Below are 21,839 nucleotides of genomic sequence, written 5' to 3' on the forward strand. Positions count from 1 at the left end.
ACTCCAGTCGTGGGAGCGGTCCCACCACGTCTCCGTGATGGCAACCAAGTCGTAGCCCTCCTGCTGCACGATGGCTTCCAGCTCCTCCTGTTTGTTACCCATGCTGCGTGCATTAGTGTAGATGCACTTCAGCTGGGCCATCGCCTTCTTCCCCAGCCTAGCCATTGTTTCCCCCGGCACGGCTCCAACAAGCCTTCTTTGAGCCCCGTCCCCCTTCTTGCCTAGTTTAAAGCTCTCTCTATGAGCCCCGCCAGCTCCTGGCCTAGGATCCGTTTTCCCCTTGGAGATAGGGACCCGTCTGGGGCCATCAGGCCAGGTGCCGAGTAAAGCTCCCCATGGTGAAAAAAACCAAAATTTCTGTGCTGGCACCAGCCTCTGAGCCACCTATTAACCACGTGAGCTTTCCATGTCCTCTCCGTGCCTCTCCCTTCCCCCGTAGGGATAGACGAAAACACCACCTGCACTCCCGCTCCCTCCACCAATCGTCCCAGCCCCCTATAGTCCTGTTTGATAGCCTTCAGGCTTCTCTTTTCAAGATCATCACTGCCAGCCTGGACTATCAAAAGCGGGTAATAGTCCAGGTACCCATGGTACCAGGTAGCCATGCTGACTTCTTTGTTGCATGTCCATGGTATGGCATTAAGTGATCACTACCAAGCTGGGAATCTTTGCCGTGAGTAACTGAATTTACTAGTCTTCTAGAAAAGGGGGGAGTGAAGCCAGGGATAGAAGAATGGGAGTTTGCTTAATCGTATTAATGATTTCTATATAAAACAATTGTAATTATTAAAGCCAGGAATGAAAGAATGGGGGCTTGCTTAATCGCTTTAAAATAGATATTGCTGAGTGTCTTTGCTTACTACTGTGCAAATTAACCGAAACAAGGAGTCTTGGGGCCCCTCACAGAAGATGTTTCCTGACAAAAATGGGGAACCTGTCTCAAAAACCAGCTGAGACCGACCTTGTGGTTTGGACAAGAGCCAAGGAGCAGCTGAGTCTGTACAAAAGCAGGGGGTCAACCAGTGGTGATGAAGAGGAGTTATCGGACTTCATCCCCATGACCCCCAGACGACCACCACCAGAAGGCACTGCGCAGGCGCAGATGGGAGGAGTTTATGGAAATGACTTCTTGGAGCTAATTTTAATACAAAGTGGGGATAGGTTATGAATATGTATAGGCATATTGGGAAACTTCATGAATATGTAACTTTTTACTGCATATAACCAAAGCAAGTTGCCGTGTTAAGGTGCGCATGCCTCTGGGAGCTATCCCGCATGTGCCTGGTGCCGAAATAAACTACATACCTACTTTATAACTTATTTGCTTTGAGCTATGGAGTTCTTCCATGAATCACTACCTTATTCAAAGAGGGGAAAAAACACCACCACCAGAAAAAAAAAAAAAAAAAAAAAAAAAAAAAAAAAAGTACAATATTTATCTTTAAAGCTGTTGTTTTGAGTTCTGCATTACTTTCAGGTACTTTTCCTCAGAAATTGCATGTGCTTGGAGCTTGAATTTGGAGCTTTACTATAAGATTGTGCTGCATTTGAAGGTTTTATAGTCATAATAACCTGAGACACAGAAGGTCTAAAACTCCTGTGTAGAGTCTTACTAAATAAGTGATGTATCTTGAATAAAGCTTGACTTCCACGTCTGCAATATTCTTACTGGGACTTTGGTGTCCTACAGGAAGGACTAGCAATCTAAAAAGGATCTGTATTTTAAATAGAATTGCAAATCAACTGAATTGCTCTGACAGTGGCCCATGACCATGCAACAAGTATTCACCCATAAATAATGAATAAATATTTCCATTAAAATAAGTGGTGTTTAAAAACATTTAATCTATTTTGACAACAAAAAGAAAAGTAATTTCTTAGTCTCTGTAACCATCACTAGTGTATTTTCTGTAATCTAACATAGAATCATTCAAGACTTTTCATCAACAGCATTAGGGACTTGGACCTCATTTCTCCTGAGTACAATGCCCAAAGTCTCAGATCATGCTGCTTTCATGCTGTCTCTACATTTGAAGAACAGACGGAGTGCTTTATGACAGAGATTCAGGAACTACAAAAACTGACATATTCCTACCTACCAGTATCCCTGAAAAAATTTTACTTTTCTCCTCAAGTCATACTTCTGGGCAAGAAACTGGGACTAGAGAACCAGTTCTTAAGTCAGTTACGTACCACAGAAATTAAGTTTGTAAGAGAAACTGTTATCCTATTCAAATACTATAAGAGGCTCTGGTAGCAATTTCCATAATTAAGGTTATCCTCTTTTTATGGCCATCCTAAAACTGAGCTGATGAGACAGTCTGCTTAAGGAAGACTTTATTCCCTTTCAGTAGTAGCTTCTGTCATTTGCTGTTAATCCTCCTTGGTGACTTTGCAAGCTGAAGGGAATGATTTAACATATATATTAGCACATCTAAAATCCAGTTCCTTTGCCAATAAGCCACTTCAGATGCATATTCCATTAATACTTACACTAAGTTTGTATGGCTTTACATTCATATTTTCTTATTTTAAAAGAACAGATTTTTCCCCTTTCTGTGTTTTCTCCTGCTCTTCCCTGAAAGCAGTGAATGGATTAGATAAAGATTCAGACTTAAAAATACCCATGTAGGTATTCATTATTATTCACTATTACTCATTGTTTCATTATTTTTTTGATTCTCCCCTAGTATAGTATTTAAGAGTTCAGATTATTTTCACGTAGCATTCTATTTAGTACCAAAACAATAATACTTGAATGCAGTCTGGACAGAATATATGAAAGCTTTTTTATACATCCTGTTTCCATTCTGGTCCAGTTCACAGTTTCCTTGCTCTGTACTTCTGAAAATTTTCAGACAATAAACATAAATTTAAAAGAAAAAAAAAATAAAGTAATATTTTATGGAACTTTCGTAATAGTTACAAATTTCTAGGTGCATGGATTACACAGTTCCTAAACAAGAAAATCAGGATCTTTGGTTCTTGAGCTATAATAAATCTTGCGCTAGTTCAATTTTGCTGCTGAATACACATGCAAACCTTTGAGAACATGCATACATTTTAAGATACCCATATAGAACTCTATGGTAGCTGATAGAATTCTATGGTAGCTGATAGAAGTATTTTCTCATTAAAATATTTTAAATTAAAATATTTTTCTTTTTTTTCAGATAATTTTAAATGAACTGAGTAATGACATCTTGATTTTCCATCATAAGCCAGAAATATATAAATACATAAAAATATCAAATTTTCAATATTCAAGACATCAAATAAAGATAACACATTATTGCACTGTACTGCAAGTGCGGACTATTATATGTCCTACAGCACTACAGGTCAAAGATAGAAGTCCACATAATTATGAATGTTTATGTAAGAGTACATATCTACAGTAAAATTTTGCATATTTTTGCTTAATTAATTCAGCAACATGAAAAGCCTTTCTTCCTGAGACAACTTAGTTAAATAATTAAGTATGTATTAGTGAGCCAAACAACAGGATTTGGAGTAATCCAAGTTGTTGCTAGCAAACAAAAGAGTCTGCAATTTACAACATACCTATCACCATCATTAAAAATAAATAAATAAATACTACTTTTGAAATATTTTGAATTGCTATTTCTTGCAATAGGTAATAGATTTTGCTATTAATGTTTATTGACTTCCCTTGAAACATGCATCATATACTCTTGTGATAAAGACAAAAACCACTCACTCAAACTGTGTTAACTTTGACTGACAGTTTACATATTCTAACTGATGATGAGCTTGTGTAAAACAAGCACATGAAAAAGTATTCTTGCTAGAAATGCATTAACAATGCCATCTGGTCCCAGCTTTCCTATTATTATCACGAATGTTAGTATTTTGTAATTTTCATATTTGCATGCACAATAGTAACTTATGACCTGCATAGTGCTTTTTCTTATTTTATATATCATCAGGGCTTGCCACAGCAACTATATGATTAATATAACACAAACAAATTTGTCAATACTGCTAATTCACAACACTTTTTGGAATCTTTCCAATTATTACATAGCAGAAAAAAAAATAAAGAAAAAAAAAGAAAAACAAAACAAACAAGCATACTATGTATCAGTCTTTTCTAGAAAGCATATATATTAAAAAAAAAAAAAAAAAAAAGTTAGCCTTCTCCAAGCAAAAGATAACTAAGAAACACCACAAGAACATAAAATTAAAATGATTAGTATTTAAAATAATTTAGAATACTTAAAATAAATGTTCCGTTTAGAACATGCATCACTGGAATTACAGAAATTAACTCTGTTATTTCACTAATTCTAACACTCTAATGATGACACCATTGTTTTCAAACACTGTCCTGAAACTGGGCAGCAACGACAATTATATTTCACTGTATAAGAGTTTCTCTGAAATGGACACATAGTTGAAGTAACACTCCAATATAATATCTTGGGGAAAAGTATTCTGTTTCTTTTCCATTAGGTTACTCGTGGTGTGTATGAGAATAACTTTCTTTTTCAATGAAGTTTTGTGGATAAAAATTGCTTGTAACTACTGGAATACCACATCAATGTTCATGTTTATAATCAAGAGTTTACTATGCATCACAAAATCTGCAAGGGGATTAGAGGGCAAGCACTCCTGGAAATACACTATAGAAGAGGTGAGGCAAAGACTGGATGCTTCATCCAGAGCAGGTGGGGAGAATATCCTTTTCTCCAGGTTCCTCTCCATTGCTTTCACTGTGAAATCTTTACTGATGGGAGGCACAAAGTGATGCTTGTTAGATGTAGCTTAACAGCTTAGCAGTTCCACACCATTCTACAGCAGGTATGTCTGCTTCATAAAGATGCCCAATCAGGCACTACCACCATACCTGTTTTTTCATTTACAACTGAAAATGCCTAGTCATTCCTCTGTGATCAAGTAAAGGGCTGTGGGATTAAAAGAGATGCATTTTGGAGTTTGGGGAAATATAATCCAATTAACACTTCAACTCTTGTTCCATTAATGTGTGAACATATCTGTCACACTTGAAACATGGGATTTTTTTCTATCCTGTAACAAGGAATATACACCTATAGAACTGTTTAAACACCTTGTTTTCAGATTTTACTAATTCTCATTCCTACAGGGCTTCACTGGCATAAAAATCAAACTTACGCTTATATACTATCTTCTATTTGGGCATATTAATAGGCAGACGTGTAAACAGAAATGGGTTTTACAAATGAGGAAAAATACATAAAAAACACTTCTGAATAAGGATATCGAGAGAAAGAGAGTTATGCTCACTTTAAACATTGGCTACGGAAAAATAACGCCCTTGCCTCCCAGCACCTAATTCTTTAACTTGTTGGTTCTTCTCAAGCTGCAAATCAAAGGACAAAGTTCAAGAGAAGAAAACTCTATGAGCCTCTCATTACCAACTGCAATCAATGGAAAGATAAACCAACTGACCAGGATAGCTACAAGTTCTTAGAAAAAAAAAAAAAAAAAACAAAGCCTAACTTAGTGACTAGAGACTGATTTCATAAAATGGTCATCATATTTCAAACCTTCCAGAGGGAAAAGACCTACATTCTCAGCCAGATCTCAGACTCATCATTTCATTCAGAAAATGATTCCACCAGAAATGTCACCTTGGAAGAGGGCACAAGCTTGCCAATGTACACATGAGTAGCCAGTGATCTCTTGAAGAGTGAATGGATACAGATTTTTAAATCAGATATAGATTCTCTGCCTACTTTCTCACAAGGGAAACTTACAGAGTTTTTGTCTTATAAAGATGGGTTGCAGAAAGGGATGGACCTGTGTGATGGACCCACTATTTAGACATAAAATTCTTGCAGAGTGTAGAGGTCATTTAGCCCTCTTTGCTCATTTTAAGCCAAGTAGTATGCAAGCAGTACAGTTGTACTTCTTTCTGTCCTCAACGCATTCGCTGCTCATATAAGAAAAAGTCAAAATACTTTCTGTTTTCTTGGACAGAACTCAGACATTCACCTTTTTTAAACCAGCAAAATAATGCTGTATGTTAGCTAGTGTTATTAAGACTGATTTCTTAATACAATATCATTGAATTTACAACTGTACTGTTTTCTACCTTTAGAAAGCATATAGATAAATACCACCAGGAATTATTGCTATCTGTAACTGACAAAGACATTCAAAAGGTACTAAGAAAAAGTGTTGTAGAAGAAAATTAAGGTGTTACTATACTTTGCAATAGCTGTGGTGGTTTTACCTTGCTAGGCAGCTAAACTCCACCACAATCACTCTCTCACTCCCCCTTCTGAGAAGAGGAGGGGAAGAAGAAAGGGAAAACTCACGGGTTGAGATAAGGATAACTTAATTAAAGGGAAAATAATTATTAAGAAAAAGTTATTATTAATTACACAATTTAAATAAAGGGAAAAAAAAAAAAAAAAAGGTGTGGAAGTGCAGAGGAAAGAAATTACTCTCTGCTTCCCACAAATGAGTGATGCTTGACCAAGTCCTTGAAGCAGGGCCTAAACGCATGTAGCCAGTGTTCAGGAGGACAGACGTTTTCACAACAAGAGCCCACCCCTCCCCTCTTCTTCCTTTTTCCACCTTTTATTGCTGAGTGTGACATCATATGGTACGGAATATCCCTTTGGTTGGTTTAGGCCAGCTGCCCTGGTGATGTTCACTTTTTTGCCCACCTCCAGCCTGCTGACTCTGGGAGGGTTAGAGAGAGTACTGATGTGGTGCCAATATTGCTCAGCAGCGGACACAACACTGGTGTGATACCAGTGCTGTTCTAGCTACAAGTGCAGCACTATATGGGCTGCTGCAGGGAGCAGCCATCCATGGCTCCATCCCAGCCAGAACCCAGTACAATAACTTAAAATGTCCAATATGAATATTCAATATAAATACAACAGACACATGACAATCACTAGATGTTCACACACGTACCAACAAATAAAACCAATAAAAGCTCATATTGCACCATAAAATAAGAAGCTGAACTCATGCTCTATCCAGCACATCTTGCTCAGACATTTAGAAGATAAAATATTCTCAGATCATTGTTAACATTATTTTAACAATGACCACATAGTAACTCTTTGGAAATTACCATATCTGCTTATGTGAGAATTGATGGTTAAAAATGTATTTTTAGTTGACAGTGAGATTTAGCTGCTACAGATAAGGAGAAAAGTTACTAGCAGTGAAAATCACTGTGAACATTCTTCTGAGAAGTAACCTTCTCAACTTAGTTCATTCCAAACACCACTAAAAACACATCTTAATAATGAAAAAAAAAAAAAGGCAGACAAAAAAGAATAGTGTATTCATTACTAGAATATTTGCAAAGCATTGAATTGTTCATCCTGTTCCTACAATGTCTCTTTATGTACAGGGCAAGAGAAAATCAATGTTCTCTCAGGTTAATAATATGGTCTTGCTCACAAGACTTCACAAGACGTCACTATCATTATTATTATCATAATTATTAGACATCTTCTTAATTATCTCTCAACTTTCATCTGAATCACAACTTTCATATGATGCAGGCATAAAAGACAATGTATTATGTTACTGTACAACTTTTAGACATAGTAAAAATCAGAACTTTGCTTAATTTATTTAATTTTTTTTGTTTCCCTAAGCTAATAAAATGTGGAAAACCAGAGAAACACTAATAACAGATGTTAAAGTTTGCATGAGCTGGGATATCCTACTGGGATAGAATATTGCTTGAGGTCATATAAATTAACAAAATTAGATAAAATTATATAGATTAAGTTTTTCTTGGATCCTTTTTTCTGCGTATTAATTTGCTCTATTCTTTGAAGTTATTACAACAACTTTCGAAGATCATTTCATCTTCTGTTTATGGACACTGTTTTAGGCTCACAAACTGGATCTATTCTCCCTCCATTCTAAAACCTTGGTAGATATGTTACATATAGAGATCTCCACCTGTAAGAGTAGTCTCTCATCTATCCTATCCCCAATACCCTTTATCAAGCAGAACACTTGCAATGTCTTTTGCAATGATCTTTTAATGAACATAATATCTAAATAACTACAGCAAGTACATATTCATGTATCTTAAACTTTTTGTCTAAAGCTAACTATGTCAAAAATTAAATCCTAACAGTACTGTTACCATAAGATTTATCACATCAGCTCTGCTTACAGTCCAAAATCAATATCCCTGACCTCAGAAGAAAACATTATTGCCAGTAATCTTTACTGGTTGCATAATGGTCAAGATGTCAATAATACAGAAACAGAAAACACACCTCACCTCAGCATAACTATATTACACAGATCCCTAAGTCCATCTTTCCTTTCCAAGAAATAGAAAAAGGTGACCTATCAAAGCAGCAAATAACAATAATAATAAAAGTATTACTCAGCTGTTTTCAAGTTTTGCAGTGCTGTGGTACCTTGTCTCAGAGGCACCAGCAGTAAAATACACAAGTTGATTCTGTGGCTTGAGTATAGTTAGTAGCATAAGCTTTTGGACTTCATGAATCTCTGTATAACCTATGAAAAATGGAATAAAATAAGCAAATAAACAAAAACAAACAAACAAACAACAAAAAATTCAAAAAATATAGGCTAGTTTCAGAATATGAAGGCAAGGATAATGTCATTTCAGATGCATACACAGATGCATTTATGCATGAGCACCCTGTGATAAGATTTCCAGAAAGTCTCCAAGATATAATTAATCAAATTATGCTGATAGTTAAACAAATATGTTGATAAAGTGAGCAACTCTATTAAATTCATGTATTATTAGCAAGACACACACACACAAAAAAATCCTTATCTTCAGAAAGGGAAAAGAGGGACAACAAAGTTCTAGATAAAACATCAAAATATGGATATGAACAATTCATGTGCAATTTTGTCCGTTCTTGGTTTTCTGAAATACCTATGTAGGTATCAGTTAATTCTTCATGCCTCATCCCACATTAGGAAACATCTGCTATTTGCATAACCTGGAGAACTACCTCAATTTCATCAGTTCTCGAAAAAGGGAATTGGTAAGAACTCCTATCATACCCTACTTAAGAGTCCCACAAGTTCTTATCTATGTAAAAATTATCCTCATAATACGTGAGAAGGAACAGAAAGCCCAGATATGAGCTGATTTCAAAATACTTAATCCATGTTCCAGTCTTCTGCAAAAAAGACTATGAAAGCAGGGAACATGAGGAACCTAGGGAAGATGAGAAAGGCTGGCCTCCATAAGGAACAAAGGTGATCCTGAGCACAAATGAATTTGGATACTTTCTAATTTACGATCCTATATTCAATCGATAACAATGATTTATAATTCAATCAATTCATCCAGAGACTTCCTTTCCACACCTATAGAAACCTGTGAAAATCTACAGCTGATAACGAAAAATGGGTGCTGCACACAGTGCAAGTTGCTACTGTTGTGCCTGATATAAATTTCACATTTCTGTAACAAACCTAGAACAGAAAACAGAATCTACAGGGGATGCTCAAAGGAAAGAGAATGTGAAATATGAAATATTGCATGAGAAATATTGCATTCTTATTCGGTTGGCAGAACACCATAACATAATAAATCCATAATGAATGATTTTATTCTAGAATAGTTTTTAGTATAGATTGCACAGAAAAAAAAAAAAAAAAAAAAAAAAAAAGAAAGAAAGAAAGAAAGAAAAAAAACTCACAAACTTCATTACACCTCATTCCATTCAAAGGCATCCTGTAAGGATCATGATTTATGCATTTCTTGCAATTTCATTAAAATAACTAATTGAAAACCTACTATAAATGAAGGCTATTGGAAGAAAACAATTTGGCCCTACTTCCAAACTATTTCTCTTTTCTTCCAAATAAAACCAATTATATACTGCTGACAAAATCTCAATAAATACATAAATTTTGCAGAAGACCACAGCATGGATAATGGGAGAATGACTAACAGTATTTGGTTACCCACGCTTGGTGACCTATGTGCCTTTTGTTGAAGCTCTGCAGTCTATATGCTTCCTAGCTGAGGCATTTGACAAAACAATCTCCAGCCCTTCGAGATGATCTTAGCTTCACAGGACACCATTTCACAGAGAGAAAGATTCAAATCAATGATACGGCCCACTTCAAAGCTTCTAAAACTTATTAAAAAAAAAAAAAGCCAACGTATTTGTGCAGCTTTTCAAACCTAGCATTCATAAAAAAATGGAAAACTATAATTTAAGATGTGTGAAAGAGCCATTAATATGTATTTTTATTTATATGAAGAATGATCAAGTTCAAAGAATAATTATGCTTAAAACTGCAGAAGTCAATAAATTATCCAAAGAACAGGTTTTTTGTTGTTTTGATTTGTCCCAAAAGTACTCCAATTGGCATATTAATAATGCTGGCCCAATTCTACCAAAGTCTAATTTGAAATTACTGGCATGCTTTGCTGGGCAGACTTCCGTTTGTGAAGGAATACTTGCAATTAAACAACTTTTCATGATGAGTATGTACAGTGGGAACACAAATCATGTTACAGGTTATGTGTAGTATATTATTAGAAATTCACTTATTTATCTGTTAAAAAATAATAATAAAAAAGCTAATTAAATTTCCTCTAAAGAGGAATTTGTGTATATTCATCAAATATTTCTACTAGCACACATAGAACACTTCATTAATAATGATTTAATGTTGATCAAGCCCTTCCCAGCACATTCTTCCCACTACAGGAATGTTACAGATCTCAAATCATGCTTCAAGTTTGAATTCTTTAGTACGAACTCTAATGTCCTAGCTATACTGGCAGTTAAAGAGTTGGTTTGTACTTTTTCAAATGCATGATAACATTTTCCTGTTATGGTCAAAATCCACAATAACTAGCAGAAAGAGGAAAAAAAAAAATACTTCCTTACTTTCCTTCATAGGAAAATCTAGATGAAGAAAAATATCAGCTGTAATTTCATGATACTATAATGATTTCTATGAAGACGGTGTTCCTTATTGTTTTCTGTCTCTCTTAAGAGGCCTGAGGATGCCCTCTGGCAACCTCACTGTTACAGTAAAGCACCAAAAAGGAAAGCAACTCATGTAGACATGGACAGCTCCCATGGATTCTCGTATTTGAACCCCTTCCATTGAGAACAGAAGTTACCATTTAGCTTTTCCTAACACCATATCACAGCACCTTCCTTTCAGTGGTAAAGAAAATCTTTTAAGACTGAGTCAACATATTTTTTCTGTTGTTTTTAAGCAAGGTGAAACTGGATGTGATAGATAGCTTTATGTTCTACCCAAATGGACAGCAATTCAGATACATTGTTTTGTTATTGCCAGAAATTTTATAGCCACTCATCATTGCTCTCCCTTACACGTATGTGCAAGTATTGATAGTATGTTGTACTTCATCAGAAATTGAACACAGAAACAGAATTTAAAGTTAATATGAAGTAATGTTTTAGAGCGGATTTTAAAAAAAAATGTTGTATAAATGTCCTTATATAACTCCTTTTTGAACATCATATATTTTTAGATTTGAAATTATTATGGTATGTTAGATCCAGTTATAATATGGAAGGCTGCTGCTTTTCTAAAGACAGAAGAAAACCACTGTGGGCTAAAAGAGAACAGAGGAGAATACAGGGCGGAACATGATTTCCTTTACCACTTTAGAAACTGTTCTATGTAGTACAGGGCCTGCAGAGACTGTATGTCTTGTAACACAAGGAAGGATACATTTTAAGAGTGTGTGAGAAAGAGAATGCATCAAAGCTAAAGCAAAGTTACTTTGGCTGACACACTCCCACACTGACTGTTAAACTGCTGCATGAGTCCAAAAATTACTTACCTTCCAAACTAGAGTATATGCAATTGGTCTTACGCTGTTACTTCTGCTGCAGTAACCAGAATTACAGCTCCCGAAAGACTGTCTGGTGTACACTTCCAACTTGCTGCCACCAGAGGACCTTTATTCAGGTTGCTCACCTTAAATCAATCATCATAACGCAATTGTTCTGTCACATTAAGAAGCTCACCAGACAGGAGGTTTCTTGGGCACTCTGGAAATATGAGTTTACCTTACTCACACAGTTTCGGTAATAAACAGAACAGCTAAATAGTCCCACATCCCATTAAACCACAAGTCATCATATTTACAGATTAGGCAATAACCATTGCTGAAGCAGTTTCCTCTCCAACACGTCTTTACACTGTGAACAAAAAGCATAAGCATTTAACATTATACTGCTGGGAAGTGTTTGAAATGTTTTGTAAATGAGCTAGCTAATCTAAAACCAAATGAAGAGCCACACCTTGGAGGAAGAGTAATTTCTGGATGGCCATCATATACAGTTCTCATTTTTTAAACTCAGGAACAGAGTACAAAGTACCATATGCACCAAAATGTCCACTTTACTTTATGAAAGACCTTCATGAAACATACTGAATACAGCTTAAACATGTATCCAGATTTTCACACCAAGAGGAAAATTAAGTATCGGAGTGACTGCTGTAGAGAACGCTTTTCTAGACCCAGTGTTTTGAGAAAACAGAGGACTATAATATGAATCTTTCTTTCAACTTGTAAGTACAGGAGCTCATGCTTTTTACAGCTGGAACAAATTTCACACAGTATTCATATAAAATGGGCCTTTTCATATTGCAAACAAACATGATGAAATCCTTTCTCCAAATACGTCTCTAAAACCTTAATTTTACATTTCAGCACAATGTAAGTGCACAATCCACAAAGTGTAATAGTCTTTTAAACAATTTTGAAAGTATTTAAATGCATGCCTGTATTCAGAATAAATTTCAAACATATTGTTATTTTGACAAATTTTACATATCTTTTCTGTCTGCTGACAGAAATTTTGTAAAACGAATTTTATAAGCCAGATTCTGCAGCCTCCACTCAGTTAAAATCTTATTCAATCAGAGTGTAAGCTTATGCATTGACGAATAATCCAGTTTTTAGAAGTAGTAACAAAGTGGACAGTAAAGAAAAAGAATGCACAAAATAAGATTTCTTGCACAATAGTTTTCAGTTAATGTTATTTAATACAATAGAAACATAAGATAAATAAGACTATATCTGCAAATATTGACAACAAATGAAAAAAGATGCAGAATTCAATCCTCATACTGACCATACAAGTAGTAATTTCTCAGCAGATTTCCATCTATTGCTAGTTTTTCTGTTACTGTTTTATACTGAAATTTATTTGAGAAGCTACTAGAACAGAAAAGCTGAAAACCAGGCATCCAAGACTGCTAAGAAAGCTAAAAAAGCCTTTCCGTTATACATTCATTTTGCCTAATCTAACATGCACGTTTCCTTCTCTTAATCTTTATTATTATGATGATCATTTAATTTCTGTTTAAGAATTAATTTATCCATGTCTACTGCTCATTTCCTATCAAAATTTTAAATCCATCTGTTTGTTATTAAGCATTTTTCATAGCTATCAAATATTATGTCCACCCCTTGTGACCAATAGGGTCATCATTCTGTTATCACTGTAGCATAAAACTAGTTACTAATTTTATCATTTTCTATTAGGATTACATACAAAAATCAGTGAGGTGGAAAGTCTAGAAGAAGGGAAAACACATAAAAACTCCGTAAGAAACTTCTAGTACTAATGAACTTCTAAAGTAAGTGTGGTAAAAAAGTCAGAAAACTTGTATACAACAAATATTTTGGTATTTTGAATTGAAAATATTTCCATAGGCTTTTTTTTTTTTTTTTTTTTTTTTTTTTTTAATTGCCCTGCTTGTTTCCTTCTCTCCCACTGGTTTACCAAAAATACTTGTGTCCATTAATGAGGTGAAGAAAAGAAAAAGAAAAAAAAAAAAAAAAGGAAAAAAGTGCCTGCTTTTATTGAATACAGATACCACAATTCAATCCTAAATTACAGATCCTCTGCATAAATGCCACTGTTAAATTTATATTTGTTACCAATGAGATTGTGCTGCTTATGTCTTCAAAATGATACTAAACCAATTTGACTCTAAGTATGTGGGCTTCTTCAGGTTTTCTGTTCTAATGTTAAGAAAAATTACTACTAATGAAAAGTATCAGTAGCTTTTCCCAAAATGTTGAACTAGTCTGTTTTCCAGTTAAGCCAATGACATCTTAGTATTCCCAACTTGTTACAGTACTTGGAACCTGTAGTTTCAAGTATTAGCATCCATACACATAAAAGCTACAAATGCTGCACAACTTCATAAAATAAAGACATGCAAACCAAGCTAATTAAGATGTCTATGTATGATTTTAACTATATCCATCATTTCAAAATAGTTTTTTTTTTTTTTTTTTTTTTTTTTTTTTCTGTCAGGCATCATGCTTGCTTGTGTATTGGTCAGTTTCTTCAATAAGGCTATATATAACAAGAAATGAAGAGTTTACCATTTTTTTCCATCACAGTTTAACATCACAAAGTTTAATAGCACGCTTTTACACCATGTGATTAATATTAAAAATAGACAATGACTTTATCAGCCGTAAAGTAATGCAGATATGTTGGAGTTTCCTAGTAAGAATTCCTACAATAAGCACGCATGAGAAGAATTAATCATACATTCCCTGCAGATTGCTTATATATTTCATCAGACCATTCTCTGGTGTGAATAACAAGAACAATTGCAAAAACACACTACTGCTGCATATGCAACTTTATTCTATCAGCTATAGGGTGTAACTGTCCTCACAGCAAGAGGTCTTTCCCGAAGTCCTCTGTCAATTCTTCTAAATCAGATTGACCTGATTTGACACTTTTCTGTATCAACAATTATGATCAAGATCCTACATACATATATAATCAAATATAATGTGTACCAAACTTAACTGCCAGGATTTGACTCAGATCATTTCCCACAACAGCTAGGAATAATTACAGCAAAAGTGGAGTATATGCCAAATCATTTTTCGTACGGATACTGAAGTATTGCCAGGTGATATCCTAAATTTACAGAAAATTCAGAAAACAAATAATAAAGAGTATGCTCCAAAATAATAAAGCCATAAGTATTCAACATAAATAAAAAATGTAGTTCATATCCAATTAGACAAATACATATTTTTCAACAATATTGTAAAAATAGACACTTTATTAGGCACTCAGTATCACATGCTGCATATTTGAGGACCAGCTAGCGTAACACAAAGCTTAAGTTGATAAAGTTCTCTGTATACTGTCTCAAAACAGTCCATGCAATTTATCTGGATATATTATTTCAATGCTTTGCCCACAACGAGTACAACACAGCAATGAGTCATGTCAAATTGTTACCTTAAAAAAAAAAAAAAAAAAAAAAAAAAAAACCTATGCTTTTAGCTGAATGATAAATTCATAGCTCTGAAATAATAATGATAAGATTCCTTACTAAGCTAAGAACATCAGTGGCTTTTTTTTTTTTTTTTCTATCATAGATGTTACTATAAATTACCCAAAGAGTACTGTGATGCAATACAAAAGTCACCCTGATTCATCACCTCAGAACTTGTAGCCCACGCTTGGTAATTATTCCTAGCTTTAAGTTATAAAAGCAACCTTGAAACAACTCTGAATGCTATCCTTCTGCTACTGCTGATTTTAGTTATAACTGCTTAAGTCACTTTAATTTCCTACGTAAAATTTTTCAGGTTAGTTTGACTACTGTAACATAAACAAATTTATTTGTCTCACAAATAAAGGCATTTAATTTGACCCTAATAAATTTTCACTCCTGGTGACATTTACTAGCTGTGATTGATTTTGAATTATACCTGAAAATGCAGCATTAATTTCACTTTGAGATGCTTAATAAAATGTGTTTTTAAACATGTTTAACTTCTTCTAATGACAGACTAGGTGAAAATTAAAATCATAATGCATTAGGTATTAGATTTGTAATTAGAGTACCCCATTTATTATTCTAGTGTACTGTAAAATAACCCAAATTTGCCAAGAATTTGTAAAGAGATAAGTTTCTTTCATTGAAATTCAAATCCATATTGTCCCTACAATAGATACAATAACACATGAAGAATTCAAATCCAAGTCCATTTGGCAGGAATAGAGAAAAAAAAAATGCTGAAATGTTATTGATTCCTTCTGGTACATTCAAAAAAAAAAAAAAAAAACTGACTCAACTGTATTTTTACTGACATAACACAAAGGTTTTATTTAGGCACTAGCAAACATGAACAAATATTTACATTGACATACTTCTCATCCTTATTTTCTTTACCTAGGAAACAGCTAACCCCCAACTACTAATACTAGCTGTTTCCTGCAAGAGACGCTGCAAATGTTGATAACGGGTCCACTGTCCCAAGAGAAATAATGCCTAGAAAAGTTCTCCTCCCCAGATGAAGATATATTTAGTGCTAAATAACACCTAACAGTAGACACTTCATGACATACCTCTATTTGATCTTTGTACCTTCTGTCAGCTCTACTGCTCAGCTCAGTCCTACTGCTCTTGAGCCCCTTTCAAATGAGTTTACCCTTTGGTTTCACTTTTTTATTTTTTTGGTCATACATCAAAAAAAGCACCATCAGTACTTTCAGATATGTCCCATAAAAGCACTTAGAAAGCAGTTCTGTTTCCTGGAACTGTAATCCTCATTAGAAGAATTAAATAAAAAAGAAAAAAAAATGAAAAAAAAAAAAGGAAAAACACCATACATTCTATACATATAAAACTTCATGAAACAAGCTAACTTCAGAGATCTGGGCTAAAAACTAAAAAATGTTTACACCTGAAAGCACATAGTATTTATAGTCCTCTCACATTTCATCTTATACCAAATGCCCTGTCACCTGGCATTACTTAGCAGGTCACACAGTGCTTTAGACCCCTCCTGAGGATGTATCTCTTTGTCTAGGTTTTGTCTGTAACCTACCACATACCTGTACTAAGGTAGACATTACACAATATTTAACATACTCGGTTTCTTGACACAAGCAATCACCTTCAATTATTATTTTTTTCTTCATAAAAGATGACCAAACCAGTTTATGCACTTTTCCTACTGGAAACAGTTCAAATTACTGTAGCCAAGTTCCTCTCTGACCAGAACAGAGCGATTTAAAAGCATAAAACACACATATATATACACACCTATATAAGTGTGTGTGTGTGCATACTCCTGTGTGTATAAGCTAAGAAAAGGGTTGAGGAGCGGGAGAACAGAGGGACAGAAACCAAGCATGGAGCATTTACTTACTAATGCTGTCTGCTCGGACCTCTTTGGAAACCTGAAGGAGTCTCCGCTTTCCCCTCCTGCCAGTCAGGCGACGGATTGTGCCCCTAGTCCACACAGGCCCAGAAGGAACTGCAAAGAAAGAGAAGCACATGCCACATCAGGCACTTCTGTTTTGGTGGGGTCCAGCGCCGGTGCCGCTCGTTTCTTGGGGGTACCCCTGCTTTCCGAGCAGACTCCTGCAAAAGAGTCATCCTTCCAAAAATTTTTTGTTTTTCCTACCAGTGGTGTTTTTTGGTTTGGTTTTTTTTTTTTTTTTTGTTGTTGTTATTATTATTTATTTTTGTTGTTGCTAGGTTGTTTTGGTTGGTTGGTTGGTTGTTGTTGTTGTTGTTTTAAGACCTCCTGAGGCTTCCGCGCCCTAAGATTTCCTTGGGGGGGCTGGCGAAGGGGGGGGGATAGGGAAGATACCTGCAACTCTCTCCGATGAGGCCGGCAAAGAGAGAGCGAGCGAGAGAGAGAGGGAAAGAGGAAAGAGGGAGGAGAGAGGGAGCGAGGAGGGGTGGGGAGGAGGGAGGAGGGGGCTGCGGGCGGGGCGGGGGGCGGTGGAGCTGCCACCTCCGGGGGCGCAGCAGCGGCCCCAGATCCGCGCCCGGCGCCACCGGCTGCAGCGGCCCGTGGGGAAGGCGAGGACCGCACCGGGAGGCGCGCTCCGCTCCGCGCCTTGTGCAGCCCCCTGCCGCTCCGCCCGCTCACCTGCATTTCTTTAACGAGCCACTTGATGGCTGGCAGCCGCGGCAGACCACGGCCCCGCCGCAACTTTGGCGGCCGCGGAGCCCCGCCGCTCGCGCGGCGATGGGGCTGGGGAGGTGTCGGGGTGCTGCGCCGGGCGGCTGCCCGCGGAACTTTCCGCCCGGCGGCACGGGTACGAGCAGGGGCAGGGGCGGAGGGTACGGGGAGGGAGCGGTGGGGGCTGTGCCGGGCCCCGCGTCCGCGCGCCGCGTCCGCGCAGCGAGCCCGGGCACTCTGTGCGCTCCACCGCCGCCTCCTCCCGGCGCCGCCTCCTCCTACCGCGCTCCCCGGCGTGTGCGAAAGGGGCAAGCGAGCTCCTCGCTATTAATAATAATAAGCCCTATCCCCACCTTCCCCCTCTCCCAGGGAAAGCAATTAATAATGCATTAAAATAATGCACCTTTAAAGTCACTGGCTGGCAATAATAAAATAATAATATTACCACCACTTAAGAGATCGCTGCTGTGGATGTGGTGGTGAAGCACGTTTTCCTGTCACACGCAAGTGTGAGCGCAAATTACCCTTCTGGTATTCATAAGTCCCTTTCCCCTGCCAGAGCAACTATCATCATCCCCATCAAAGAGAGTCTCTCTCTAAAGCTGAGTGGAGACACTGAATCCCCGGGTGGCTGGTGTGGCTGCACTGCAAGGAGGGCACACACACACACACACACACACACACACCCCTCCTTTCGCACCAAACCAATCTCATCGCTTCTCCTCCTCTTGCTTATATCGGTGGGTTAAGCATTGCGTTTGGCCCTTTTAGTGTTTTCCCTTCTGTTCTTCCCTTGACGATAGTTTGTGTATTTTAAATAAAGATTTCATTCTGCCAACCCGCAGGAAGCTTTTAACAAGATGCAGCTGAGCGTGTCGATATCTTATATCTTTTTACTGCTGCTCCGGCGTGTACATCAACTCCAAACTCATTTCTTTCCTTCTCCGCCTGATACTGTAGCATCTCAGAGACGTCGGCGGCGGCAGCAGCAGCAGCACAGCACTGCTCCCGGGGGGCACTTTTACTTTGCCCTCAAAGTATCTGCCAGGAATGACAGGAGTCTGAATCCCCCACCCCCCTTCCCTACAGCAAAATGCTGGGGTGTTCGATGTAAGATTTCCAGTTTCACTGATAACAGTACAGTCTGGGAGCAGACGGGGTGGGGGTGGGGATTTTCTTTCTGTTTAAAATACAATTTTGTGTGTGCGCTATTTATAATTAAGATTTTTCCAGAAATAGATCCCTTCGAGATTTAATTTACGAAGGTATTTCTAACGCTGGTCAATACTGTCTTCCAAGAGGAACATTTGCAATCATTTGCCTCCCCACAACGATGCGCAAATGCTCTTCACAGACCTTAAACCGCTTATGAAAGACTAGAAAAGGGTGTTGTTTTCTTTTTTTTTTCTTTTTTTTTTTTTTTTTTTTTTTTTTTTGAGAGGGGGGAGGGGAGCTTTTTTTTTTTTTTTTTTTTTTTTTTTTTTTTTTTTTTTTTTTTTTTTTTTTTTTTTTTTGTTTTTTTTTTTTTTTTCTCTTTGTTTTCTTTTTACGTTTTACTTCATCTGCATTAAAATACAACTTTGCCGGTTACCTCCTATTCATTTCTATTTTTTAAGAGACGCTATTTTTTCTTTTCCCAGTGGGTGGTTTTAAACCAAGGTGATTCTTCCGGCGATACGCGTTTCCTAGCCCTTAGCTGCGCGGTTCCCGCTTGCTGGCCCCCTGCTCCTCCGCCACCGCTGAGCCGTAACCTCCTCCTCATGCCAAGGCTCAAGCACCAGCATAAACCCAGAGAGGCACCGCACGGGCCTAAGGCTCTGCAAACGCTCAGCGCGGCCAGAGGCCCCTGCGGCTGCCAGAAGAAATCTCCCTCCCGGCCGTAGGGTGCTTAGCGGAGCGCTCCTCTCGCCCGCGGCAGAGCGCGCAGCAACGCGGAGCGCGAAGGCCGACGCGGGGCGGCCGGGGGGCTCCGCGGTCCCGGCCGCAGCTGTCTGGGCTCGCCCCACCGGCGCCGCACGGCAGCAGGTCAGGGGGAGCACCGTGCCTCCGCCCCGAAAAGGGGCTACGCAGGAGCTGCCCCTAGTAAAACGTGACAGCGTGGTCAGCTCGCACATAGTTTCAGCTACGGGGTTTACCCTACTAACGAAAACATTACCCTTAAATACAGGCGGTGGAGAGCTCCTGATAAACCCGGCATTGAGCATTGCCGGTTTGTCTTTAAGATTCGGCACAGCTAAATTTGACCTGTTTTGAAGCATGGAGATTTAGTGTTCAGAAAAATAAACTGAAAAATACAATCTTATTATTAAAAAAAAAAAAAAAGGAGAGAAGATGTAAAATAAAAAAGGGCAAGTGACGATTGCATCTATTGTAGAACACACCTTTATTAAGATACAATACAACACAGTGAGAGAGAAATATTTTATCCCAGGGGTGTTTTCTGCTTTGGCAGATTGCTTGTGTGTTGCTTTAATTTACAGCTAAATATGGCATCACTAATGTCTTCTTTACTAATGTAAAACTTCTGATTTTATTTATATAGTAAAACACCATCAAATGCAATAGAAAATTAAATTGTTTTCCAACATTTAACGCTGTATCAAATTGAAATTATATATCTTTCATTCCTATGTTCCTTTGATCTTCAGTCTTTTTTTTTTTTTTTTTTTTTTTTTTTTTTGACTTAGATTTTTCAGGACATTAATTCATGTCTTATTCCTACATTTCATTGCAAATTTCTTCACAAGTGTAAATTCTGCAGTTTGTGATATATTGATATATATATTACCTTTCAGAAGTACCAAAGTTTAATGCAATACAGTAAGTTCAGAGATCATGTCACCATTATTTATGTGCAGACTGAATGAAGCACCTATCCTGTATCCCAAGCATTACACTGTGCTGTTTTGATCTTGTGAAAGCTGGAATGCATTCAACATTATAAATTGTTATCAATGTGTTTGTGTGAGAGGAACTCTGAAAAAATCTGTGGGGATGAAAAATTACAAAGAAGTAAATGAGAAAAATAAAATATTCTAAACAATAGCTTAAAAATAAAAAATATATCCTTTTAGCACATAATCAATCAGTCAATCAATCTCCAAGCTTCAGTGTGTGATAGATCTTATCAGAAAGACCTGTCATGAAAAAAACTGAGCTGAACCTAGAACCAGTACTGTACCTATACATAACCAATAGACCTACTGTTCAGACCTACTGAAAGGTGATTTCTCTATCTACCTTTTTAGATAAAATAGTAAATATTCTGTTTTACACACCACCAGCACTTGTTTTTGGACATAATCTATTTCTTTTTCATAAGGTAATAGTGAAGAATGACACTGAGGTTGGACATTTTAAAAATGAAGGTAGTACAAAGGAAAAGAAAAACTTAAGAAAATTGCAAACTTGACAATTTTTGCATGCAAAATGACATTTTACTTACACCTTTAGGTCTTTGTGGGTGTGTAGACTTTTTTTTTTTTTTTTTAACCAACTTCATTCCTCAGCCTTGTAGGTGGGTTTTTTTTTTTTTTTTTTTTTTTTTTCAGCATCTCCAAAGGAAAGATGTAGACATTTTGTTATGAGGCATATAAATAACCACAATGAATATACAGAGGTCAAAGCATCCAATCCCAAAATAAAGCTCATGAGAGAAGAACAGAAGATATATGTGGAAGAACACTCAGAGGTATCTTTTGTGAAACTACTCTTAAGTAGTTTTTCTAGGACAGAGTTTACCATCTCCTGCAAGGAACTGAGAAGATGACCCAGAAATCTGCAAACAGATGGAATTTAAAAAGGACAATTCCTGCAATTCCTGTTAAAAAATAAAGAATAAAAATGTGCCTACAGGCAGCTCTGAAACTGTGATGTC

General features: G+C 37.0%; 1 long non-coding RNA gene across 1 annotated transcript; it reads right to left on the bottom strand.

Annotated features, from left to right (window-relative positions):
• Positions 1 to 8,109: 8,109 nt before the first annotated feature.
• Positions 8,110 to 17,726, bottom strand: LOC121061988. Its single transcript, XR_005815362.1, has 4 exons — positions 17,645 to 17,726; positions 17,198 to 17,305; positions 11,828 to 11,964; positions 8,110 to 8,520 (listed from the first exon to the last, which is right to left on the bottom strand). It is a non-coding gene; the product is annotated as an uncharacterized LOC121061988 (long non-coding RNA).
• Between the last annotated feature and the right edge of the window lie 4,113 nt (positions 17,727 to 21,839).

This window comes from Cygnus olor, chromosome Z (assembly GCF_009769625.2).
Source record: "Cygnus olor isolate bCygOlo1 chromosome Z, bCygOlo1.pri.v2, whole genome shotgun sequence".
In the NCBI taxonomy this organism is placed as follows: domain Eukaryota; kingdom Metazoa; phylum Chordata; class Aves; order Anseriformes; family Anatidae; genus Cygnus; species Cygnus olor.